The sequence below is a fragment of the Panthera tigris genome, chromosome B4, assembly GCF_018350195.1.
Source record: "Panthera tigris isolate Pti1 chromosome B4, P.tigris_Pti1_mat1.1, whole genome shotgun sequence".
Lineage (NCBI taxonomy): Eukaryota > Metazoa > Chordata > Mammalia > Carnivora > Felidae > Panthera > Panthera tigris.
This window is the reverse complement of record NC_056666.1, coordinates 88,321,585-88,336,156: the sequence shown is the minus strand read 5'-3', so window position 1 is coordinate 88,336,156 and position 14,572 is coordinate 88,321,585. Positions and strand designations below refer to the sequence as shown.

Below are 14,572 nucleotides of genomic sequence, written 5' to 3'. Positions count from 1 at the left end.
GTTCCTAGATGATGTTATGTAAAAATGTTAAGTATGAATTGGGAGCTGAAATAATGCCCATCCACCTAGAGAAAACATTTGCTTTTGACACCAAAAGAAATAAAGAACGAAAGAATGAAAGAACGAAAAGAAGGAAGGGAAGAAGGAAGGAAGGGAAGAAGGAAGGAAGGAAGGAAGGAAGGAAGGAAGGAAGGAAGGAAGGGAACACCATCTGTAAAGGCAGGAACCCTGTATATAGAGAAGATAAAGATCTACAGACTTGACTTTACATGTCTCTTCCTAGGTCATACATTTAGTCATTATTCAATCACGTACCTAACAACTATTTATTCTGCTCTGATTATGTGCCATGTTCTGTTGTAAGTTCTGGGAATATAGAAGTATATAAAAGAGGCAAATATTCTTTTTTTTTTTTCTTCCAAGTTTTGATTTAAATTCCAGTTAGTTAACATATAGTTTACATACATATTAGTTTCAGGTGTAGGATTTAGTGATTCATCACTTACATACAACACCCAGTGCTCATCACAACAAGTGCCCTCCTTGATCCCCATCATCTATTTAGCCCATCCTCCACCCACCTCCCCTCCCACAACCCTTGGTTTGTTCTATAAGAGACAAATATTCTTGACCTCATGGATCCTATGTTCTAGTGGGAGAGAAACAGTAAAAAGTAAGTAAAATGTATAGGATGTCAGATGATGCAGCAGTTACGAAAGTAAAAAAGTCAGTCAAAATGGGCGATGTCAGAAGTGTTCAACAAAAATCAATAATTAATATAATTAATAGATAATTAATAAAGAGTTTAGTAAAGGTTAATAATTAACAAAATGAAGCAGGGTTACAAGAGCAAAGGATGCATTGTGCCTTGGAGTTAGCAGCGGTGGGGAGGTCCTAACACCCTGAGACCTGTAAGGTAAGGTGATGGAGAATTCACCAGAACCCAGAGAGGAAAGCTGAATGGAGAGGGCCACCTGATAGGAGCTGTGATCTTCATTAAGGAAGGCAGCCCATGCACAGGGACTTAGCAGGAAGGAGCCGGGACCATAAATCCCCAACCACTTCTCCCCCCAGATCTCCTCCTGCTGTCTCCCATTGTTCAAACCCAACAAAGGAAGCCAGAGGACAAAGGAAGTTGCAGATAGAGTCCACTGGTCAGCCTTCTTGTGACAAAGCAGGGCTGAGAAGGTTGGGGGTGGATGTGGAGAATGGTCTGGACGACAGGGCAGATGGCGATGGTACTATGGAGAAAAATAAAACAGGAAAAGGGGATAAGGAAGAAACAGGATGGATGGATGGATGGATAGATAGATAGATAGATAGGGGACTGAAATTTTTAAATAGGGTGACCAGAAAAGGCCTTGACAAGATGGTGACATTCAAGTAAGGAGGAGCTGAGGGACTAAGCTATCTGGAAATCTGAGGTAAGAGTATGCCAGGCCACAGGAAAGCAGATGCAGTCTCTATGGCAAAGCATTCCCACGAAGCTTGAATGGAGTCCATCTGCAACAGCTTCAGGGGACAAAAGCAGTGTGTGAACGGTCTCAAGGTGGAGCAGCTTCATCAGTCCTTCCATTCTGGATCCTGAGAGCATCTCACTTACCTGCTCTGCTGCTTGGGAGAGCCAGGAAGAAGCATGGAGAGTGTGTTTGAGGAGGGTTGTTGGTTGGGGAGGGGGTTCTGTCTCTCATGCCACGACCCTGAAGTAAAGACCCTTTGTCTTTGACTCTCTTTAAAATTTTTCTCGGTACATGGAGGCAGATGAAGAAATGAAGCATTCTCTTGGAAAAGGAGTGTTTCTGGTTTTTGTTCTTAATTCCCAGTCTACTACCTGCTTTAAAGAAAACTATTAAGAACCTTAGAGTTTTGATATTTAATTAAAAAAATTTTAAATGTTTACTCATATTTGAGAGAGAGAGAGAGACAGAGACAGAGAGACAGAGCGAGAGTGGGGAAGGGGCAGAGAGAGGGAGACAAAGAATCTGAAGTGGGCTCCAGGCTCTGAACTGTCACCACAGAGCCTGACGCGGGGCTTCAACTCACCAACTGTGAGATCATGACCTGAGCTGAAGCTGGATGCTTAACTGACTGGGCCACCCAGATGCCCCCGAAAATCTGCTATCTTATTAACTGCAGCAGGAGAGAAGGGGCGAGTCTGAGAAATGTGCCTGAGTCTGAGAAACAGGTAAAAAGTGGCAGAGTTGAGGCTCAGATGCACAATATCTAGTTCCAGCAGGATATTTTTACCACAATAAAGCACTGCCTCTCCAGGATTGTTTTTCCTACTCATTTGATGCTTATTATCCATTGCCTGACACAGTACTTTCTTTTTATGGACCCGTTTCCCCAGTGAGTTAGAAATAGTCACTATGCTTGAAGAATTGCTGTAGCCCTCACAATGCCCTGCTTAGTGCCTGCTCTGAGAAAACCTTCAATAGAATTAGACTGACCTATTCATGGGGGCTCTTTTGTTGTAAACAACAGAAATAGGTGATTCTGGCCAACCTAAGCAGGAAGGAATCTACGGAGATTCTCGCATGCTCACGTAATTTATGGGAAGCTGAGAAACTAAGCTGGAAACAGGTTCATCCAGGGCTCCTCTTGAGGTGGAAAGCACAACATGGGGCTTATTGTACAACAAATGTGTTCAGGACCCTGTTCCTCGGGGAAAAATCAAATGGTAAACGTATCCAGTTTCTATTTCACCCACTCAGGGAGAGAATCTTTGGCCCATCGTGGGGCGTTGGTATGTCCTTTGTCTAGGGGAAGCTAGGGAATCTAAATAGAGCCCCACCAGACCATATACAATGGGCTAGAGCTCCTCAGAATGAAATTTGGGTGCTGTTAGAAAGGACAAATAGGTGTTGGGAAGTGAATCTTTCAGCCCTCAAAATCATACAGAGTCCACTACAATTGATTAATTGAATTGTTTTTAAATGCCTTGTTAATTATTTTCAATTTTGCATGGATCCAGGAAAAAGGAATGAGAAAACAGAGGCAAAACAAGACCAAGGAACTTGCTTTAGGCCACTCAGAAGTTAAGTTAAGTAATTCAGTTCAAATTCAAATCCAGACTAGGAATCTCAGATTTTTCTCACTAAATCATTCGGTGTCTTAATACCAGGGACTTTATGTTATAACTTAACTATGAATTGAAAAATACAGTATGGTATGTTTGAAGCATATTTCACCATCTTGTTCCTTACAAAATACATTTCATAGCCTAAAGCAAATCACTGTAATAGAAAAGAATACTATTCAGTAGTATATGGAAATTAATTCACAAGGAAGCAATGAAAGGATAATCCTATCATAAATTTAACCATAAATAATACACCATATGAGTACCTGAGTGTTATATATTTATGAGTCTATAGAAAGGAAAAAGTTTTCTCAGTATATTTAAAAATCACTTCAAAGAAACCACAAAGCTAGTAAAATAGATTTGCGTATTTATAATACATAATAATAATATGACATTTTTTTTCCATCCTGTGTCCAGGCAAAAGACTTGCATTTGTATAAATGGATTTTACATTACTAACAAAGTTTTCAATAGAGGTAATTAACGCCTTAAATCTCTACTAGAAGGAGTCTTTGTATCTGAGACTCTAGACTTCCATAACCCACCTAAAGGAGTTAATTTCCCTAGGGTTTTGAACAGGAAAAGAAAAATACTTTCTCATATATCTAATGCAAAGAGAGTAAGTGACTTCCGTATGATGGGGGACTTATTTTTTTCAGGGAACCAGGAGGTCAGTTAATACCCTGAGCATAGTACAAAAACTAACAACAACAACTAGCATTAGTTGGATGTTTATACATCCTGCTAAGTACTTCAAATAAATCATTGCATTCAATACTCATGACAACTGCATTGGTTTTGAATTTTTTTTTTTTGGAGGAAAAAGTAAACCTTATTCATTTTTTAAAAACTGAACCACTAGGAAAATAGATCAAGGCCTTGAATCACCAAACACAGGCTATATTACCATTTCAAGTAATAAGTTGGTAAAAAGACAATAAGGTGCTTATCAAAATGAAAAGGTGTTAGAGCTGGGGCAGGAACACTGCTTGCTGCAAAGGCCCCAGGCAAAAGTGGCATTTGGTAATGGGGGAGGTTGCCCCTTTTGCTTTAAAGGAATCACAGCTCACCCCTGAGTTGCCTACTGTTTCTCCTTTGACCTTCCTGTTGCCAAGAGATTGTTTCATCAGGGTTTTGTTATTTCAGGGGGCAAAATAAGCAATACTGAGTGTAGGCTTTCATTCCATTCTGTTCTATAAAAACCAGGTTTTCCCAAATCCGGTACTTAATAATTCTCTTAAGAAGGCAACAGTTCCTCCTTCAATGATCATTCTTGGATACTGGTATATAGGGCAGCCAAAACCCCCTTTCCCTTCAAGGGGGAGTGTCACGGCAAGATTGTCCTGTCGCTCTGCTGTAGATAGCCTCACGGCCCACCATGGCAGCCAGAGAGAGGGAAGGTGGCTTCCCATACCCAGTGTAACATCGCCTCTCTTGGTTTTGCAGGGTCTCCTAGCTGAAAGGTGTAATGTGTATGTTAAGAAATGCATATCCACAGTTGATGGTCAGAAACAGATATCCACAAGAACGGTTCAAAGTTCTTATCCAAACTACCTCTCCCAACTCTGCATCTTAAATCAACTTCAAGTCCTTGTATATAAAACAAAACCAAGCAAAGCAAAGACCAAGAAACCTTTTTTCCCTTCTACATTTGTGACCCCATGCATTTTATCAGCTTATGGAAAATGATTTAGAGATCCTTCTGATAAACAGGAGGTTGGCAACAAACAGAAGCACTTCTGCTCAGACCACCTGATCATAGGAAGGTTAGAGGAACCCACCAGCTTGTTGGTACCTGTATACTAAGAAAGATCTGGAACCTTGGAGGGCTCTGGCTTGGCACGACTGAGATCCCTAGTTTCAGGACAAGCATGTGAAATTTAGGCTACCAAAAACTCTCTATGCTATCTCTGTCCCAAATGTTAGCACCAGTGTTTCTCATTTCACTTTCTAGGGTTGAAACATAAAGGAACCAGTGTCTGGAGCAAAGTGACACATGCCTCAAACTTGCTGCCATCCCTAATTTCCTCATAAATTCACTTGAAGGACCAAAGCTCCCATTTCTCTTTTTAATGTTTGTTTGTTTGTTTAGAGAGACAGCATGAGTGCGGGAGGGGCACAGAGAGAGAGGGAGACACAGAATCTGAAGCAGGATCCAGACTGTGAGCTGTCAGCACAGAGCCTGACGTAGGGCTCAAACCCACGAACCTCAAGATCATGACTTGAGCCAAAGTCCAATGCTCAACCCACTGAGCAACCCAGGCGCCCCCCCCCCATTTCTCTTTTTAAATAGATTCCTGCTGTCCACTCCAATGGCCATTGCAAAGACTTCTATTTCCAAATGGACAGGAGAAACTCCTTCATCTTCTCAGTGCATGTGGTCATCCACACACTTGGCCACATAACTCTCCAGCTGCCACTTCACCTGAAGCTCTTTACTTCCCGCATCTATTGAATCTTTGGCTTTGTTGATGCAATGCATGGTGCACCAGGCCAGGCAGTCCTAGAACTTCTCCAACTCACTGGTCACCAGGGCCTGGGCTTGAGCCGGAGGCATATGGCAGCACTCACTGCACTGGTGCACCTGCTGCATGGCCACCTGGCAGTCCTCACAACAGTGGACACTGCACCTTCTGGAAGTTCTGTCTCTCCAGACCCTGCACTGTGGAGTTCACCACCTCCTGCACCTGAAGCTGCTGTAGCTGTGCAGTGGTGATCCCGTGCTACCGGGTTTGAAGTTTTAAAACTAAACTTTACTTAAGATTCCTTTTTGTTTCCACCTCGAAAGTCAGTTCTGTACAAAGACCATTGAGAATGCAAAGGCAGAGACTCTGAGTTTCCTTAAAAGGTGTTTCATTATATTTTACACATTTAGAGGAAAACAAAAGGAGAGAGGAGAGAAAAGGAAGAGGAAGTTTATGAAACTTTAAAAAAATTTTTTAACGTTTATTTTTATTTTTGAGAGAGAGAGACACACACACAGCATGAGTTGGGGAGGGGCAGAGAGAGAGGGAGACTCAGAATCTGAAGCAGGCTCCAGGCTCCGATTTGTCAGCACAGAGCTGGACTGGGGCTTGAACTTATGAATCATGAGATCATGACCTGAGCTGAAGTCAGAGGCTTATCAGACTGAGCCACCCAAGAGCCCTTATGAAACTCTTTACTGGTTCTTGGATGATTTAGTGATGCCAAAGGAATCAGAGACAAGCCCTAGGACTTCAGGGTGTATTCATGAAGACGTTTGACCTTGGGGCCGGTTTGAGTCAAGTTTTTGAATATTCTCATTTGTATGTGTCTGGTAAGTAGAGGAATAGTCAGGACACTGGGCTCTGGGTCCTCCTAGCTGGAGGTTCTACCCTACCTGGAGGTTCTTTTTCTTCTCTCCACAGGACATCTCTACCGTATTCATTTGCTACGTACTCTAGGCCTTCTGCCTTGACAGATGTTCTCATTCAGCATTGCGTATACTTCTTATTTTCTCTAGGGACTCTCTTACCCCCAACCTATAACTAACGTTTTGTTCCTTTTTTTATTCAAGTACAGTTATCATACAGTGTTATATTACTTTCAAGTGGGCAATCGAATGATTCAATTCTATACATTTCTTAGTGTTCAAGATAAATAAATGTACTCTTAATCTCCTTTGTCTATTTCCCCCATTGTCTTCCCTGCCTCCACCCCCCACTCCCAACAACCACCAATTTGTTCTCTGTATTTAAGAGTCTATTTTTTGTCTCTTTTTTCGACTAGTGCTTTTCCCTGTCATAGTTTTAAATGGTTTAAAGAAGTGAATATATACATCCATCTCCCCCAAAGGAAAAGAATACACACCATGCAAAGAAACTGCACACACACACACAGAGTATATTTATGTGTGTATGTGCATTCTTCAAAGGAATAACTGCCCATTTTATGGATCAGGAAACTTGAGAACTTGAAGTTAAGTACATGATCAAAGTGCAGCTACACAAGGATGAATTTGGGATCTGAATCCAGATAGAGCGCATCTCTGATGAAGAATATTATCCTTACTGATTTAAACAATGAAAGTTTATTTACTAACCAAGTAGTAAATGAAACACACATAAAGAGTAATACATAGAAAAACAGTTCCTAGAGAAATTTACATTTTGTACTTAAAATTCATTTTCTTATCCATTGGGCTATATCTTGAATTCTTAAAATCACACAGAAAAATTAAACCTATCAACTCACTCCCAGGAAATGAGTGCTTGGGGATAAGTCTGAAGCCTATCTGGGAGTTTAATGACGTCTCAACAAACTCTGATGAAGTAACGTGAACCGTGCTGTTGGTTCACTTGTCAGTTCTTCATGTCACTGCATGAATGGTTTTGCTTTGTGATTCCTGGAAATCTCTGTTCAAATATTTCTTCCGTCGGCAGCTACCAACTATGATGCATTGGAAAGCTTCTGACAGAACTGTTTCAATGGAAATGTTCTTTTAAAATGAAGGTATTTGGCACCTGGATGGCTCAGTCAGTAGAGCATGCAACTCTTGATCTCAGCATCGTGAGTTTGAAACCCATGTTGTGGGTAGAGTTTACTTAATAAAAAAAATAAATAAATAATTTTAAAAAGAGAAGCAGTCTTTGACTACCACTTTAATTTAAAAAAAATAAATGAAGGGGCGCCTTGGTGGCTCAGTTGGTTAAGAGTCTGACTCTTGGTTTCGGCTCAGGTCATGATCTCACGGTGTGTGAGTTCCAGACTTGTGTCAGGCTCCGTGCTGACAGCGCAGAGCCTGCTTGGGATTCTCTCTCTCTCCCTCTTTCTCTGCCCTTCCCCCACTCACTCTCTCTGTCTCTCAAAAATAAATAAATAAAACTTAAAAAAGATAAAATGAAGAGCTTTTATTTATTTAATGATATGATCGTCTACATAGGAATTTTTCTTTAATGTTTATTTATTTTGAGAGACAGAGAGAGAGTGAGCGAGCATGTACGGGGGAAGGGCAGAGAGAGAGAGGGAGAGAGAGCACCCTAAGCAGGCTCTGTACTGTCAGCACAGAGTCCGACGTGAGGCTTGATCCCACAAACTGTGAGGTCATGACCTGAGTGGAAATCAAGAGTGGCACACTTAACTGACTGAGACCCTCAGGTGCCCTCAGAATTTCTGTTTTTTTAAGTTTATATATTTATTTTCAGAGAGGGAGGGAGCACTAGCAGGAGAGGGGCAGAGGGAGGGGGAGACAGAATCCCACGCAGGCCCTAGGCTGTCAGCTCAGAGCCCCCATGTAAGGCTTGATCTCATGAACCGTGAGATCAAGAGTCCAGAGCTGAACCGACTGAGCGACCCAAGTGCCCTGAAGATGTTTTATTGACTAAAATAAAACTCAAGCCTCAGACACATGGTTTTTTAATTTTAGGTAGTATCAATATCTCTAGAAATTAGGCAAGTTTAGGAATATTATTACTCTGATGAAGAACTAATTTTCTACTAACAGGCAGAAATTAGCAGAAGTTTCCTTTTTTTCCTCTGAAATGAGCATGAATATGGTATGAAAAAAACAAGTAAGCTTTATGATGTCAGCTATCCTGTCTGAGATCTATTTAAGCAGCCTATACTGTTTATATAATTTTATTCCTTACTTTTCTCTGCAACATGATGTTGTAAACATTTCCTATATTGGTATAGTCTTTTAAAAATAATTTATTGAGCTGTAATTCACATACTATAAAATACACCCTATTAAAAGGTATGATTCAGCAGTTTTTAGCATATTTAAAAAGTACAACCATCACTGTTTAATTCTGGAAGTTTTATCCTCCCAAATAAATCTCCTACCTCTTCTCTCCCCATTTCTCCCTCTCTCTGCAACTCCTGGAAGCCTCAAATGTATGTTCTCTCTCTGCGGATTTGCCTGTTCTGGACACTTCATGTAAGTAATCATACAACATACGGCCTTATGTGTCTGCCTTATTTTACTTAGCGTAACGTTTTCAAATTCATCATGTTGTAGTATGAATCAGTACTTCATTCCTTCTTATGGTTTCAAAATGTTCCATTGTATGGTATAGTCTCTTATTTATTTGTCACTGATTTATTTTTATTGAGATATAATCGACATATAACGATTGCATTGGTTTCAGGCATACAATATACTGATTTGATATTTGTATGCACTGTGAAATGATCGCCATAACAAGTCTAGTTATCATCCATCACCACACATAGTTACAATTTTTTCCCCTGATGTCGAGAACTTTTAAGATCTACTCTTTTAGCAACTTTCAAATATACAATACAGTCACCATGCTGTACATTACATCTCTATGACTTATTTTATAACTGGAAGTTTGTACCTTTCAACCACCTTAATCCACTTTGCCCACCCTCCATTCTACCCCTGGCGACCACCAATCTACTCTTTGTATTTATGAGTTCAAATATTTTTTCAAATGAGATTATATAGTATTTAACTTTTTCTTACTTATTTCACTTAGCATAATAGCATAATATCCTCAAGGTCCATTCATGTTGTCACAAATGGCAAGGTTTCCTTCTTTTTTTATGGCCGAATAATATTCCACTGTGTGTGTGTGTGTGTGTGTGTGTGTGTGTGTGAGATTGTGTGGATACCACAGTTTTTTTTTAATCCATTCATCCAGTGATGGAACTTGGATCATTTCCATGTCTTGGCTACTGTAAATAATGCTGCGATGAACAGGGGGGTACACATGTCTTTTTGAGTTATTGCTTTTGTTTCCTTTGGATAAATACCCAGAAGTAAAATTGCTGGATCATGTGGTAGTTCCCTTTTTAATTTTGTGTGGAACTGCCATATTGTTTTCCATAGTGGCTGCCTGATTTACATTCCCACTAACAGTGCACGTGGGTTCCTTTTTCTCTACGTCCTTACTAACACTTGTTATTTCTTATCTTTTTGGTAATAACCATTCTAACAGGTGTAAGGTGATATATCACTGTGGTTTGATTTGCATTTCTTTGATGTTCAGTAATAGTGAGCATCTTTTCATATACCTGTTGGCCATCTGTATGTCTTCTTTGGAAAAATGTCTATTCAGATCCTCTGTCTATTTTTAAGTGAATTGTTTGCTTTTTAGCTATTGACTTGTATGAGTTCTTTATATTTTGGATATTAACCTCTTATCAGATATATGATTTGCAAATATTTTCTTCCATTTGGTAGGTTGCCTTCTCATTTTGTTGATGGCTTTCCCTCTATATAGAAGCTTTTTAGTTTGATATAGTCCCACTTGTTTATATCTGCTTTTGTTGCCTTGACATAGTCTTTTTAAACATATTTTTTAGTGACTGCATAATACTGGGAAGGTGGAAATACCATTGTTAATATTATTCTATGGAAATTTAAACTGTTCTTTCTTTTTGTTTTTTCTATTATAGATAATAGTGGGAGGAGCTATGTGTATGTATTTTTTTCCTTAGATTTAGAATTGTTTTCTTAGAATATGGTCCCCAAAATGGTAATCCTGGTGAAAATATTAAAATCTAACACCAAGCTGTTTCTAAATGAGTTTTGCAAACTTATGTTTCCTTTAAAACATTTTTTTAATGCTTATTTTTGAGAGAAAGAGAGAGATGGAGCGCCAGCAGGGGAGGGGCAGAGAGAGAGGGAGACACAGAATCCTAAGCAGGATCCAGGCTCCGAGCTGTCAGCACAGAGCCCAACAGGGGGCTTCAACTCACGAACTGAGATCATGACCTGATCCAAAGTCAGACGCTTAACTGACTGAGCCACCAAGGCACCCCTGCAAACTTATGTTTCAATGAACAAAATTGAGCATGCCCATTGCATCCTATATTTGTGAACGGTGGCCGCTATATTTCTATTCCCTTTTTCTTAACATACAAGCCAGAATGTTCATTTAAAATACTGGGGTGCCTTGGTGGCTCAGTTGGTTAAACATCCAACTCTTGGTTTTGGTTCGGGTCACGATCTCACAGTTTGTGGGTTCAAGCCCAGCATCAAGCTCTGTGCTGGCCATGCAGAGCCTGCTTAGGATTCTCTCACTCTCCCTCTCTCTGCCCCTACCCTGCTCAAGATCTCTGTCAGTAAATAAATGAATAAATAAAAAATTTAAAATAATCTTCTCTTTTTATTTCAAGGTGACAGTGAGCAAATTTAGGAAAGTGTCAGATATGAGAAAATGATTTTGATCACATCATAAATATGGCATCTAGACTGAGGTGGCACTGATGACTCCAATTTTGAGAATTTCACATCAGACAGGAAAAGACAGCAGTCCCATGATAGAGACATGGTGGTATTTTTCACTCTCTTATCATACTTTATACAGACTACTGCTAACTGAATACAGTCCTGGAGACAGGGATAGCAAAAAAGAGGGACTATTTAATATAGGAGAGTTGAATACAAACTTTAGAAATGGAACTTTAATTTTTTTCAGTTTAAGAGATGAGATATTTCTTTTTTTTTAATGTTTATTTATTTATTTTTTCTGAGAGAGGGAGAGAGACATGAGCCAGGGAGGGGCAGGGAGAGAGGGAGAGAGAGGATCTGAAGGATCCTGCTGACAGCAGAGAGCCCGATGCGGGACTCCAACTCACAAACCATGAGATCATGACCTGAACCAAAGCCAGATGCTCTACTGATTGAACCACCCAGACACCCCGAGATGAGATATTTCTGAACACATTCTAGATTCTTTTAAACCCCATCCCTTTGATTATAGTCTAGCTTTGTATCTCAATAATCTTGCCTTTCTCTTCACCCAGAACATGCTATTGTACTCTTCAAAAGGCTCTGCTGATGTTCTTAGTACCATTTGGTTTTAAAGTTATTTTCACTAAACTGGGACAGATAATTCAAAGGTAAATAATTCTATGGCTCAAGTTTTGTCCACAGGTTTATTACTCTCATATCTTATTTGACAAATGGTATCTTTATTGAAAATACCAGCCAACTCAGACATAGTCTAAATTTTTTTATTTTTTTTATTTTTATTTATTTATTTTTTTAGGGAGAGAGAATGAGAGAGTGCAAACTGGGGAGAAGAAGAGAGAGAGGGAGAATGAGAATCTTAAGCATCCTCCATGTTCAGTGCAAAGCCTGATGCGGGACTTGATCCCACTGCCCTGGGATCATGATCTAAGCTGAAATCAAGAGTTGGATGCTTAACTGAATGAGCCACCCACGTGCCTCTATATCTTTAAAAAAAAAAACAAACAAACCAACCATCTTGTTTTTGATCGTCCAAGAAATTTGGGATTAACCCCAAACCTGGTTTATCCTAAAGCTTATTATTGAAATTCCTAGTTACCATTTCAGTTTTATCATTATGAACAGTTTATAAATCATTTCTTGAATTAGTACTAGCAATGCCATTCCATTTATGCTGTAAAAGCTCACTTATTAATGATTTTTAATTTCACAGTTTTGACCTATTTTTGGAAACTTTTTTGTATACCATTTTTTCAAAACCATCAAAAATTTTTTGGATAATTTGTACTGATCTTTAACATAAACAGAGTATTAGCTGACATCATGATAAATTATGATTGACTATTTTTGAAACTTGAACTTCTTGACCTTGATATCAAGCAAAGTATAATTTCCCCTTGACTATGGTCTATATTTTTATATGATTTATATAGCTAACTATTTTTATAATGTATATATCTCAACTTTTAGGAGTATATTTCCTTATTTATAAGATATCCATTAAAAAGTAAAAAGTTACCTACATTCATATAATTTTGCTTAAACATATAAATATGATTATTACATAGATTTTTTAAAAAGCCAGTATTCTTTTTCCTTTCTTTTCTGTCTGGGATTAGATTTCCCCATCATTCTTTTCTCTGCACCCATTATATCAGCTCCTTCACCTTCCTCGAGGATACCGCAATGTAATAACTTAGTGTAAACCACTCTAATAAATTAACCCGCACTTTGCCTTGCATTCATGGAATACTACACTGACATGTATACATATACAGGATTTCTAAATACCAGGATTTCTCTTTCTTTCTCCAAAAGTATGATTTTATGTATATTTTTCTGCTTCTTGCTTTCTCACTCAATAGTATCCCTTGGGAATCTGTCTAAATCATCTGACATAGCACTTTGTTATTTACGATGGCTCCATAATATTCTGTGATGTGTCGCTCAGCAATTCATATATTGATGGGCATTCATTTTGTTTCTGTGCTTAAGTTCTGATAAATTTTGCAATAATCATGTCTATAGGCATGTTCTCACCAACTGGTTTTTATGTCTATGAGATAGAGATTTATGTGTTAAAGGGTATATGTACTTTTAATTTTAATAGATCTCTACACTGCTCCCCTTAAAGGCTGAAATATTTCAAATGTCTAGCAATACATGAGAGCACACCTTTTCTCACATTTCCACCAGTAAAAAGTTCTATAGCTCTACTCATTTTTCCCCCTGGGCTTATGGGTGAAATATGGTATCTCATTGTCACTTTAGTTTTTATCTCCCTGATTACTATCAATTTGAGCCTTTTATTATATATCTGTTGTCCATTTGGATTTGCTGTCAAATTTGTTATACCACTAAATTGTGTATGTGTGTTCCTAGTTTGTGAATAAATTATAAAAGGTATTATATATATATATATATAAAATGGATATTATATATATATAATGGATATTATATATATTATATATATGGATATATATATAATACATATATAATATAATGGATATGTATGTACGTATATATATATATATATATATATATATATATATATATATAATGGATATTAGCATTTATTTAACTGATTTTATTTTGTTCCTTAACTTTGGTTATTGTATTTTTGGTACATAATTTTTTATGCAGTCAAATTTGGCAAATACATAAAATACCAAAAGATAGTAAAAATGATCTATAATCTCAATATGCCTTTTTCTCCCTTTTTGAGGTATATAGTATAAATAATGGAAGTCTCCCCCTTTGTTCCCCCCAAATCCTATGGCTCCAGAAATACTACAGTCAATATTTTGGTATGTGGCCTTCCGGTTTTTAATTCATGCATAAAGAAATATATCTAAGTCCTTATTGTAAAGAAGAGATGGTATTATGAAATGTCGGCTTTTTTTGGTCCCTTCAATTCCTTATTTTACTCAACTACTCCCTCATCCTTGCTAAGTTCTTAGCAAGTTCCACACAAGTTCTTAGTAGGAATAACGAGTTTGGAAAAATTCTTGTCCGTTTATATTTTTTGCTCTTTTGATATAGGATGAGAAATAATGACTTTTCCTGGTCTGAGATTTAAACAAAAAGAATCAGAGAGGAACCAACGCTTGACTGTGGGTCTTTGAGAAGTTGACCTTGAATTCTGGCCCTTCCCCTTTAGGTCAGACAGCCTTTGTGAGGGGATAAAGAGCTCAGGCATGTTTGGTGATCTGAGGACAAGTACTTCAGCATCACCAGCAGTAATTAGGGAGGCAGACGCTTCCCTGGATTGAGTGGAGTCATTCGTAGTGCTACTGCTTAGC

General features: G+C 38.5%; 1 pseudogene; it reads right to left on the bottom strand.

Annotated features, from left to right (window-relative positions):
• Nucleotides 1-5,416: 5,416 nt before the first annotated feature.
• On the bottom strand, nucleotides 5,417-6,479 carry LOC102950673 (annotated as a pseudogene).
• Nucleotides 6,480-14,572: the final 8,093 nt, after the last annotated feature.